A 13,252-nucleotide genomic window follows, 5' to 3' on the forward strand; every position below is an offset into this window, starting at 1 on the left:
CAGATTCTTGGCGTTTAGGTACGATTTAGAATTTTGGTGTATTCAGGGACCTATAGTAAAATTTTATGAAAAATAATTTTGTAGAATATTCTGATTTGATACGAACACATTTTAAAGGAATTTTTAAACGTTTCTGAAAAAATGGACCAAAAAGACCCCTTTGGTGACTCGCATGATGGCTAATTTTTTTCATGAAAAGATACCCCGTATTGTTGTCAGTAATATTACCAAAGACCATTTATACATAAAATGCAAGGATTCCACGAAATCTGAAGTCGAATATTTCAAAAACTGTAGAAATGGGCGGAAATTGCCACGCCTATTTAGGTTACTTCCCGACGTAAACATTCAAAACGCCGATACACGTGTCTTCTTTTTTTCGGTCCTCTTTCATAATCTGTGCGGGGTTTCTTGTAATTTTAAAAAAAGTTCGATTTTGTTGTACAGAATTATTTTATCGATTTTCTCCCACTAGATGCACCCAGCAAAATGTTCGATGCCAAAGATGACATTCAATCATGGGTGCAAGTGATCTAGCATGTCATCTTTTTAGCATCTTCATCGATGAATTTTATATGAGCGTGGACCCCAAAAGATGACGTTCTTTTCTGGATGCTAAGCATGTCATTTTAACCAATGCGTTGACATGTCATTTCCACCAATGCTTTGGCATGTCATTTCCACCAATGATTTGACATGTCATTTTCACCAATGCTTTGACACGTCATTTTCACCCATGCTTTGACATGTCATTTTAACCAATGCTTTGGCATGTCATTTTCACCAACCCCTTGGCATGAAATTTTCATGTCTTGTTTGGAAAATGGAAATGCTGTATTGAAATATGGTTTTCATGAAAAACAAAACTCTTTATTAATTCAAACGAATTCATGAAATAACTACAATTAATTTATCAGTTTAGTTTTTCAAAAGTTTACATCCAAAATTGCAATGTAATAACACTTCCTCCGTTCTCCGCAACTGATATTCTTTCAAAAGGTTTTTTTTCAATTATCTTCCCATCACCAGTTCAGATTTCGACATGGACTCCAAATGCACTCCTTTTAGTATTTTTATTTCGTAAATTACTTTTATTTTATAATTTTGTTATTTTATAACAACATTTTGGTAATTTATACTCTTTTGTTTAGTGACGGAAATATGTAGGGATCTACAACCCGGCTTGCTTTAGGGATCTCTAAGAACAAAATGTAACGAACGGGGAGGAGAGACTTTTTATGGAAAATACCATTTATGCTTAATTAATTTATTTTTAATTGTTTCTTTCCAAAGGTAGTTTCTTCTTTATTTTCAGATTCTTGTTCCTTTTCTTTTCGGACTTTTTTTTCAAATTCCAAGAAGCGAGATTTGATTAATTTCATTCTATGTCAGATTTAGAACAGACAGGGGAACTTTTAAAATAGCAATGTGTGCAGTATTTTTAGCTCGATGGTTGGGACTTCATATAATACCAATTGTTTAGAAGTTTAAGTTGTTTGATATGCAGGAAATGTAAGACAACATCACGACGACAGTTCTAACAACTTTGGTCTGTTCCAGAAACTGCAAGAATCTACTTATTTTTACTACGATAACAATTTTTCCTTTATGTTATCGGAAAAAATAGTAAAAACTAGCGGACCCGGCGAACTTCGTCTCGCTATTAAGGAATAAAATTTCATACAAAAACTCAATTTTCGATTTTTCCAATTTTCCGACTTTTCCAGAGAGATTTTCCAAAATTTTCTTCCGTAAAGACCTTCTCCTCGAAAATACGAATAACTGACAAAAAATTTTACAGAAATCGGCCTAGCCGTTCTCATTTTATGAATTACTATACATTTTTTACACCATTTTTATATATATAGATTAGTAGATTTTTGCAGTACTGGAACATACCAAAATGAAAATAAACAGGTGTGTAAATAAAAACACAAACATCATCTCTATTGGATCGATGGAATGGGTACAAATGCTGATGAAAAGATCGGATCTTTCACGACTTCCTTTGCATTGGTTCAAATCCTAATGAAAAGATCGGATCTTTCACGACTTCCTTTAAACCAATGCAAAAGATGACATGAAATCACGTCATCGCAAAGAACCCCTTCCGTCAAATTTTGCTGGGCAGTTTTTCCTAGTTCATCTGTTCGACACTTAAATTCTACTACTTTAGGGCTATAATATTGCTGAAATAAAGCTTCGAACAATGGAAAAAGGGTCGTTTTAGCCTGGTTTAGATGAGCTTGTAAAATCCAAACCCGATCTAACAATGCAAAACCCAACTAGGGTTTTTGTATTCTTAATATGTACTATGTACTTGGGTGCCACCATGGTGCAATGGTATGCACACCCGTATTGCACGCTGAAGGTCGTGGGTTCAATTCCCAGGACATGCAACATCAACAATTTCAACGGTGGCAAAATACCTCTCAGTAATGTTGGCGACATTTCCTGAGTATTTCAGCCATGTAAACTCCCCTACAAGTGGTGTCTTAAGACACGCCGTTCGGGTCGGCAATACACAGTAGGTCCCATGTCATTGAGCTAATATGAATCGGGGTGCACTCATTGATATGTGAGAAGTCTCCCTTGTCCCGTATCAGATGTTTGTGGAACAATTATTATATTATAATATCGTCTGCTCCGTCGGAAAAAGTCGTAAGTCCCACTCAATAAATTTTTCAGGAGGAAGAAAAAACATTCCAGCGCTTTCTGTATTAAAGATTTTACTATGGTGGTACAAGCAGTATTCTTCGTTTATTTATTCCGCTTCAATACCTGTACTTTGTTTTATAAAATTCCGTCGCGTTTGGGAGATAATTGGATGTCTTTGGACTTACGACCTTTTCCTTGTACAGTTTTGTATTTTTGTAGGGACTTACGACCTTTTCCTATAATTTACGGACGTTTTTAAAATAAAATATTTATACTTTACAAAACGATGTGGAAAGGGTGTTATAGGTTTGTTTTGTCCAATATTCGTGTAACATAGCGAAGTATTCGTCGTAGACCCCCTCCCCTTTCCATTTTTTTATATCTTCACGAGATAAAGCGATCTAGCTATGTGTGTCCGTCCATCCATTAACAATTGTAATAAAACTCCAGGCCTCAATTTTGGACCGATCGTCACGAAATTTTGTGGAGAGGTCGGGTTCCGACCACAAGTGACCCCATTAAATGTTGGTTATGATCGAAAGGTGTGAAATGGACGAAATCCACAATTTTTAACCGACTTTATAGCTGTCCTGTAGGTCGCAGTAATATTCCGATCGGAGCGAAATTTTATGAATGATTTGAGTTTAAACAAAGAATAAGCTTGCAATTTAACATGGTGATGAGATAATTATTAGCGGGTTTAATGGACCAAAACATTTGGGTGAAATCGTATTTATATCGTTTGTGAAATCGTATATATAAAAGACTATGTTTGTATGTTCCGCATAGACTCAAAAACTGCTGAACCGATTTTTTTTGAAAATTTCAGAGGATATGAGAATAGGAACAACCAAGGCGAAATAGGCTTTTTATTTTTTTGAATTTCGGAGGGGCCCCCGCCCTATTTTTTGCAAAAGCTATGAAAGTATCGGTCAGAAAATTAATTTCCGATGCAACGGTTGTTGAATCTCCGACCCTAAGTACTTGTTCCATATAATTTTCAGATTATGCACAGGGATGTCCCTTGGTGGAAGTAGGCTATATATTTTGTTGAATTTCGGAGGAGCGGGTTACACCTATGCCCTATTTTTTAAATGCGCTATTTATATACATATACATAACGAAGCTTTGGTCTTATTGGAAAGCAAGTGCTTAGATTAGAAGGCAACACATCGATAGCTATAGTTTCATCAGGTATATAAGATACATTATAAGAAGGTGGACATAGTCGGTATGCCTCAAGTCATCAGTTATGTGGCGGTATGTTAAAATTGCATATCGACACCAACATTTCTGAAAATGTTTATACCCTCCACCATAATTCAGTTTGTAACATATCGATATATTCAGCAGAGACCCTATAAATTATATATATTCTTGATCAGAGTAAAATTCTAATTCGGTATAACCAGATAAGATACAGCTCTCAATTTTTAAGATAGATCTTCGTGATTTGGTATAGAAGTTTCTATTACTTCTAGGACGTGTGGTATTGACGCCTTCATATAGCCCCCATACAGCAGTACCTCCCGATTTCTGGTATTTTGAAGGTGTGGCCTCAATATTCCTCCAAAATGGCTGAAATTTGGTATTTATTCTTCGTTTGGGGTATAAAACTTTCTCCCATAAATTTGTCTATATATGTAGGTCCACGCCTTCATATAGCCCCATAGAAGGGTGCCTCCCGAATTTCGGTATTTTGAAGGTTAGCCACACTATTTTACCGAAATTGCTGAAATTTGGTATTTAGTATACTTCATAAACGAAAGGAAACTAAGTGAAGTAAAATTCAATACAACTCATGGTGGAGGGTATAACAAGTTCGGCCTGGCCGAATTTAACGACGTTCTTACTTGTTACTGATAGTCACTTGCATATCCCAACTAATTTGCGATGCAAAAAAATATAATTGACATAAGAAAAGGTAAAATAAACTGTTTCAAGGGCCCGCAACGTGGACCGGTTCGGCTAATATTTAATATAAAACATGACACATTGTACTTGCGACCTTGTATTTTTGCCTTACGACCTTTTCCTTCAATTAAATTTCATGATTAATTCCGTTAATGTACGTGGTTTCTTAGCTACATTGTAATCCCAAATAGTGTCCTTTTTGTCTTCAAAGTATTTCTGTCCTAACTCTCTGCATCTTTTGTTTTTGTCTGCAAACCATATAGAATCTTCAGCATGTAATGTCTTCCTGCGTTTAGGAAGTTTATCATCAGAGCTTTTAGAATCACCGTGACCATAGGGAACTAGACCCATGACACCATGGTCTAATTCCATTCCAAATTCATACTGCTCTTTGTTAGCAAAAACCATGATGTCTTTTTAGTTTAATAACATTTCAATCAATTAATATTTTAGAATCATTCAATAAGATAAACATTGCACTTACACGTCTGTTAGAAGGAATTGCTTTATTGAATTCAGAATACAAACTAATCTCGTTATGTGAATAAATGTCCCTAGAGAAACCACAAATTACCAGTTGATAAAGTTAAGAAAGATATACGACAGTAAAAACAGTAAAAATTCTGTTTTTTTTTTTTTTTACAAATTTTTCAATATATAAGGTATTTGAACATATACATCATCCCAATTTGTATCAATGAAAAAGCCAGAAGTCCATCTTCCATAGTTAGTTCGCTTATAGGGGAAAATAGATTTCAAATGTAAATTTTCGTTGCAATATTGAAATTATCACATTTTTGTTCAAAAGTATGGTCCACAGGCTCCGCCAAATATCATCAGGTTATCATCCAAAGGTGTAGGCTAGTTCTTTACATTGTACCCCAACCATAGATGACGTTAAACATAATATCTGAACTGCATTAGCTGAAGTATTCTATTAAAGTATACATTTTCCTGTGGACTTACGACCTTTTCGAACTCAAATTTGTACGTTTTGTGGACTTACGACCTTTTCCGACAAGGGCAAAACATGTGGAAAAACGCGACATACTACCATTTTCTTTGTATTATACGTCGTGTTTTGACTTGTACTATCATCCTGTAACAAAAACGAGATTTCCAAAAAATTGGACTTACGACCTTTTCCGACGGAGCAGACGATATGTACTTTCAGATTACAAGTTGTTTGGATTTTCAGTGTTGCACAGTGTAATTGGAATGGGCAAAATCTATCAAATTTTCCGAAGCGCGTTTACCCATCATTGGGGGTTTCCAATATACACTACTTATGACAGCACATTATCACGCGTCAAGAGATTACATCTCCATATACAATAAAAATTACGCGATTTTATTGCAAGTTAATTCATTTGCAATTATTTAGTTCACACCAAAAAATAGGTACTTATCTTTTGTGTCTGTTGTTTTTGTTATGCCCGACCGATTTATGCATTTATTGCTTTGATGGTGTCATAAACAATTAAATCAACCCATATGTACAAAAATCCCAACATTATTGAAATAATTTCTTGTTGTTATTCCTAATTGAAAATCTAAATTCTTAAAACTTCATCGTTTGCAATAAATTAGTTGACTAACTGTATGTTTATTGTTATATTATAATAATTTGGTTGACTGAATTTAGTAAATCCATAACGCGGCAAAAATGTAAAAAATGCAACTCTGTCAGTCCTTCCAAAATGTATTTAATTCCTTCGAAATAATTATTGTGATTTATTTTTATCATAGGTTATGATTTTCTGTTAACCCCCCACTGTTGTTTGCCACAAACAATGATTGACATAAAATTTCTTTACAATTTAACGCCTGAAGGTAGGCAACACTTTTAGCAAGTGTGAAACAAAACGGATGTGAAATACCCAACGGAACTATTCCATTGACACATTTAAGAGTAACAATAATGCTCTCTTCTACACAAACAATTGTACCGTTATCCATAACAGTTATGTTAACAGTGACACACTGCGAAATACGGAGAGAGAGCGAGAGAATGCCCGTACGCTGTTTGCCACAAAATGTAAGGCATATACAGCAAAAATCGATTGCTGTGTGTGCTGGCTAGTGTAGATGAAAAATACAAGTAGACCGAACCGAACGACCGAAGATGACCCACTTTTGGGGTTTTTTCGCATTCAACTAAAATAATTTTTTTCTAATTAGAAAAAAAAAGAAACACACATAGTAGAAAAAAAGAAAAGAAGTTAATTGTGACCAGTTAAGAATAGTGAAAAAGTGAAAAATTTTCTGTAAAATAATTCAATTTGTATTGTATTTAGAAAAAGAAAATTGTAGATGAAATACCAAAAAGTTTATAACTTAAAGAGTGATATACAATAAAAGGTGTGAAAAAAGAAAGAAAAACTGTGGGAATTTGCTAAAAAATTTCGATCTACACACAAATATTAAAAGTAAAAAAGTGAAAAAGCTCCACAATTATTGATGTCTGCTTAGTTATTTTTTTTTTCCTTGTCACCATTGGGGTTTATGGCCCTTCAACATAACGGGAATATTGGCACACTTTCTTGGATGAGTTTTTTTCGTTCGTTGGTTCGTTCATTGGATTCCCAATAAAATATGCGTGTGTGTGTGTATATGTCACAATAGCTGCTGGCAAATGATTCAAGTATGGAACGGAAACGAGGCGGAGCAGCAGAACATTTATTGTAGTACGGATTTTGAAGGTGCTTGGTTGGTATACTGATTTTTTTCGAGACATCAAGATAAACGCATTCCATGATAGGAATTGTGTGTGAAAATCTAAAAGAGTTTCATCCAGATCCATATGTGGGTTAACGCAATATGAAATCTTGTGAAAACCCCCCCATACAAGAACCTTAAAAGGTTGATGAACAATCCAAGCCACCAGTGAATGTGAAATAATATTCCACCTTTTTGTTTCTTTGTGTGCGGGTGTGTAGGTATATTGTAGATAAAAATTAACAAAAAGAAACAACAAATGTAATAAAACAACAACTCAACTCAAAAAATATCCAAAATTAAAAAAGGAAATCTTCTCAATATCCAGTAGTTAGTAGTTCAAACCAAAGCTATGAAATACAAAAATAATTGCATTTATAGTATTAAATGTATTGTAACCTATAAAATCTAAATACAAATAAGAAAAAGAAGCATATTCGTTATAATTAATTAATATAGTGTAAAAATTAATTAAGTGAAACGAAACAAAAGTGTGTGAAGAGAAGAAGAAGGAGTCATTTTGCAAAGTTAGTAGAAGCAGCAGAAGCAGTAGCTTTAACAAAAAAAGTAAAAATTCCTTTCGTGTTTGAAAAGCATATCGATAAAAGTGTAAAAACGACGACGACGAAGAAGAGGCAGCAGCAGAACCAATTCCTTCTGTAGCAGGAAAAAAGTATTACACTAATATTTTCACATCTCTTCTTCAAAAGAAATACAAAAAGGAACACTCACTCTCACAAATGCACCATTCGGGCTCCCGCTCTCTGTCACACACATTTACATACTCTCAGAAATCACTCACATTTCTCTATCTCATACACACCGAAACTTAAGAAAATTCGCTAAATTCGTCGTCGTGTTACACATGGCCGCCGTGCTCATAAACATCCATTGACAGTCAGTATCAGCAGCAGGAGCAACGAAAAGAGAGAAACATGTCAAAATGCTCGCTTATGTTCGTATGTATGTTATATTGGAGGACAAGCATATTCCGCTCATATTACGGTTACTGTTATTAAAAACGTCATCGTGTATATCGTGTGTATGAGTGTTTCGTTCACAAATGTCGTTGACATTTTTGTCATTATTTCACACAAATCACATAACTAAACTGTCATCCAACGTCAACGTGAACGTCAAATGAACAAAAACAAGTAGAATTGTCAACAGTTTTAAACACGGACAACAAATAGTATAACCAACCCCAAAAAGCTAGGAAACTCCAAAAATATAACAAAGGAAACAACCAACCACATTGACAACATACTCTCCATCTACAAACGAGGGAACAGTAAGTAATAATTCATAAGGATTTTCTATCTAGTTTAAAATCACATTTGTTTTAAAAATTTCTTGTGCTCCATTTACGCACACAGTTATACTATTCTGTCACAAATGTGTCTTGTTAAAAGAGAGAACACAAATGAAAGAGATTATATGTTCAAGAGGAAAACAACAACTTTGTGATAATGAAATATTGAGGACTTTGCCAGTGTTACCACGTTATATTTTCATAAATATAATTTCTCAATAGCTTTATCTGAAATATCAAGAAATTGATGGGATTTTGCACGGGGTAAATACCTGCTAAATTCCGGATAAAAAATGTATTTTGAAAAAAATATTTGGTTTTTCTGACATATTGAAAACCCAAACACATAACAAAACAGTAAGGAAAGCATTAAAGTAGGTCGGAGCCGACTATATAATACCCTACACCACCACGTAATTTGACGACATTTTTATACCCTCAGCATTTTTGTTAAAAATGTGCCTCATCGAAATAATGGTTTTAGACTCCAAGTATGTTTGGACGAAATGTGTTTCAGACAATTTGGAGTTGTTTTAGCCATGTCCGTCCGTCTGTCTGGCTGGCTGGAGCGCACGATAACTCTCGAACGGATCAACCGATTCGGTCCAAAATTTGACTTTCGTAATATTTTGTCCAAACTTAGTTTAGTTCGATGATGGGTTATATCAGTCCACTCCTTCCGGTACCTCCCCCACAAAAGTTAGAAAATGTTCGGAAAATTTGTGCGCACGATAGCTCTTGAAGGAAGTAACCGATTTGGTCCATATTTTGCACATCGTGAAATTTCTACCAGACATAGATGAGGTTCCAATATGGACTCAATCGGTCCACTCCTTCGGGTACCTCCCACACAAAATTTCGGAAAAGTTCAGTTTAGGACCTGCTCTCGAATCGCTTTGAATTGCAGCAACTTGAATTCACTGCCCCCATGCGACGGTACAAGTTTCATCAGTGCAAAGTCCATCCTTCCTGAGAAAATAGCCTGAAAGGTACGAAAAACCACTATGACACCGTATGTAGTGGTTGGAGCGCAAGATAACTCTCGAACGGATCTGCCGATTCGGTCCAAAATGTGGCCTTCGTAATATTTTGTGCAAACTTAGTTTAAGTTCGAAGATGAGCCATATCGGTCCACTCCTTTAGGTACCTCCCCCACAAAAGTTAACAAATGTTCGGAAAATTTGTGCGCACCATAACTATTGATGGTAGTGACCGATTTGGCCCATACTTTACACATCCTAATATATCTAACAGATATAGATCAGGTTCGAATATGGACTATATTTGTCCACTCCTACGGGTACCTCCCACACAAAATTTTGGATAAATTCACTTTAAGACCTGCTCTCGAATCACTTTGATGTTTGTTGAAGCAACTTGCATTCGCTGCCTCAATTACGACAGTAAAAGTTTTTTCAGAGGCAAGTCCATACTTCTTAAGAAGCCAGCCCAAAAGTTGTAAAAAAGCCCCTATGGAACCAAATGTAGTGGCCGGAAAGCCACTATTTCTTCGAATATTAAATGAAATTCGAAGGTGGTGCCTTCCGGTACCTCCCTCACAAAAGTTCGAAAATATTCGCTGAAATGGTACGCGCGATATCTCATAGATGTATCAACCGATTTGGTCCAAACTTTGGATATCTAAATATTGTCGAAACTTAGCTTATGTTCAAATTTGGACCCTATCTGTCCAGTCCTTGTGGTACCACCCACACAAATGTTCAACATTTTTGTGTGGTTAAGGGTCTGTTCGAGGATCCTTTGGACATTTTTACCAATGGTATCTTTCTATCGATATCCCCGCAAGCTTTTGAGCTTTAATCCTATCCATACTTTTTTCGGTTCATACGGCCAACATTTTGAAAACCCCCCTAAATACATAAGTTTTCAATACACACAGTCTGAGGGTATATCACTGTCGGCAAAGCCGACTGATACTTTAGTTGTTTTTAGACTATATTACCAGATTTCTTCAAAATATCTGTATAATTTTGTGTTTAGTGCGTCAAATACATGAAATCAGCCGAAAATATAAGTGAAAAATGAACAGAATTTGTGTTTGGTGCACCAAATATCTCAAATCGGGCAATCGGCAAAAATTAAAATTTAGCACACTTATTTCTAGTTTGAATTCGAAGACATTTTCCAAATTTCATCAAAATTGGCAGAATTCGGGTGTTTGGTGCACCAAATATATGAAATCGGGCGAGCTATATGAGCTATATCCAAATCCGAAGCGATTTCAATAAAATTTGACAAACTTGTTTCTAGTCTGAATTCGGTGACATTTTCCAAATTTCATCAAAATTGGACAGAATTTGAGTGTTCAGTGAACCAAATATATGAAATCGGGCGAACATATACATATATGGGAGCTATATCCAAATTTGAACCAATTTCTGTATAATTTGGCACACTTATTTCTAGTCTAAATTCGGTAACATTCTCCAAATGCCAACAATATTGGACATAATTTGCTTCTTTGGTGCACCAAATACCTCAAAGCGGACTAAAATATATATGGAAGCTATATCCAACTCTGAACCGATTTTTACCAAAAGCAATAGCTTTCTTCCACATCTTCCACAATTTTCAGCTCAATCGGACAATAAATGCGACCTGCACCTTGATCCCAAAAATACATGGATAGACGGACATGCATAAAGCGACTCCGAAAGTGATTCTATATATATCCATAAAAGGAACATGGGTCTATCTCGTTTCCTTTTTCATGTTACAAACTAATACACAAAGACATAATACCCTTTACCGTGTGGTGTAGGGAATAAAAAGGAAAATAATAACGGTTAATATTCGCTGCCTTATATTTTATATGTCAAAAGTAATAGTTGCATTTATAAAAAATAGCTGCATGACCTGAAAAAAGTACAATTTTGTCAGAGAAGACAAATCCCAAGATAATCAAGGAAACTCGAGGATATAGCGACTTAATATATGGGATACCATGAGACGTGGTCCATTAATGATGTTTTCCTGCAAGCAGTAGTTTTACCAACTGTTCTAAAATACCAGAAATGATGCTATTACTATTTTTAGGGCGTTTGTCAGAATATGGACCAAAATAGGCCACATTTAAACTGTTTTTATTGAAACTAAAATTTGCTAAAGCACCATAAACTTGATAAACATGTGACCTTTTCCTTAATCTCAGTTTTACCATTGATGAAGGCTACTTTTAATTGAAATCCTACACATGTGCTCGATGTTTGGTGATTTATTCGACCCATGGAGCTAATCGTCCATGAAAACTCGAAGAACGCCTTCCAGCACATGGTAGTTGCAACTAACGAACTTGGATGTTGGGTGACGTACTACAACACCTGTCCTTTTGGCGGTATTCACGCTTGTAAGAATCACCACTAATATGTGAATTCTGCAATAGATCAAGTTTAACTACCTACCATCTGAAAATGTAGGGGATTTTTAGTGCATCTAGAGGATTAGTTTTTGAGAAATATGTTGCTTTTATGTCTTGAAGTGACGAACATCTTCAAGACATAAGAGCCACATATTTCTCAAAAATTAATCCTCTAGATGCACTAAAAATTCCTACTCATATCAATATCTGCAATGTCTAAAATTTTTTAAAGTCGCTAAATTTACATAATACAATATAAAATGTTTTTTTGTATTTATATATGTAAATATAACACCTTATCCATACTTATATACAGTTAGGCAAAAAAATGTATTGCAAAAACCAAAATTGCAGAAAATATCATATTAATTGTCCGTTTATGGCAACAAATGAACTGAAACTATAAGTTTTTTGTGGAAATCTCTTGCTATTGGTCCTCAAAACAACATTCTGTCAAAATATGCAAAGTTTATTTGCGATTTATAATAAATAATGTCAAAAATGGGAATTACCTGCTACTTTGAGGTGTCAATAAAAGTATGGCAAAAATTACCAAACAGATGGTTCCTTAATGAGTTGTCCATTCACTTTGGACATTCATTGGAGCTTTAAAGAGCTTAGTTAACCCAAAAATAAGGCTCGGCATGTTACACTCTAAGGGTACTTGCTCCCCAATTTTTAGTAAATCTTGGTCATTCGTTGGAGGATCTGTTTTGAAGTTTTTTTTTCTTAAAATGGACCCAAAAAATTTATAAGGGTTGATATCAGGATTTTGACACGAGGTATTTATCAGTTTAGCGTTGTTATATTACATCAGCAATTTACGCAGATAAGATTAATATGACATAAACTGGACTTTGGAATGGTGGTAGTTGAAGTTGTTTGAGCTTTCTGGATCCCTTTTACTGATTTTGATAATAAAGACTATGTTATGATGTTAGTGGGGATGTCTTCCCAATCGTTATTTTGTCCTTGAATTCGAGTTCACATAGTATTTTGCTTGGTAAAGAATAAAGTACCCAAAAATTCGGTATTCCAGTACCACCTGTAGGGGTTTAATTATACCCTACACCACTATGTGGAAAGGGTATTATACACTCCACGTTTCTGTTAATGTTAGCTTATTTATCCCGAAGCGAATGAATCTGCGTTTTTAATCTTGTGGGGATTTAAAGTATATGATGTTCCGTATCAAACACAGAAAAAATTATGTTTCTAGCTCTTCGCGAAATGATTTTCTGATCAATTTTCCGATAGTACTATGAAAAATA

At 35.0% G+C, this 13,252-nt stretch overlaps 1 protein-coding gene across 5 annotated transcripts in view; it reads left to right on the forward strand.

The window, feature by feature from the left end:
- Nucleotides 1-6,659: 6,659 nt before the first annotated feature.
- Nucleotides 6,660-13,252, forward strand: part of Rbp (RIMS binding protein) — a 110,787-nt gene continuing 104,194 nt past the window's right edge. For 2 of the 5 annotated variants that reach the window (XM_073963727.1, XM_073963731.1), the window contains exon 1: nucleotides 6,660-8,581. The gene's annotated coding sequence lies outside the window, so the exon portion shown is untranslated. The remainder of the gene's footprint in view (nucleotides 8,582-13,252) is intronic. The other 3 variants (XM_073963732.1, XM_073963729.1, XM_073963730.1) reach the window with 3 other exon arrangements.

The sequence above is a fragment of the Musca autumnalis genome, unplaced genomic scaffold (assembly GCF_047663935.1).
Source record: "Musca autumnalis isolate F117 unplaced genomic scaffold, ASM4766393v1 scaffold_1, whole genome shotgun sequence".
NCBI lineage: Eukaryota > Metazoa > Arthropoda > Insecta > Diptera > Muscidae > Musca > Musca autumnalis.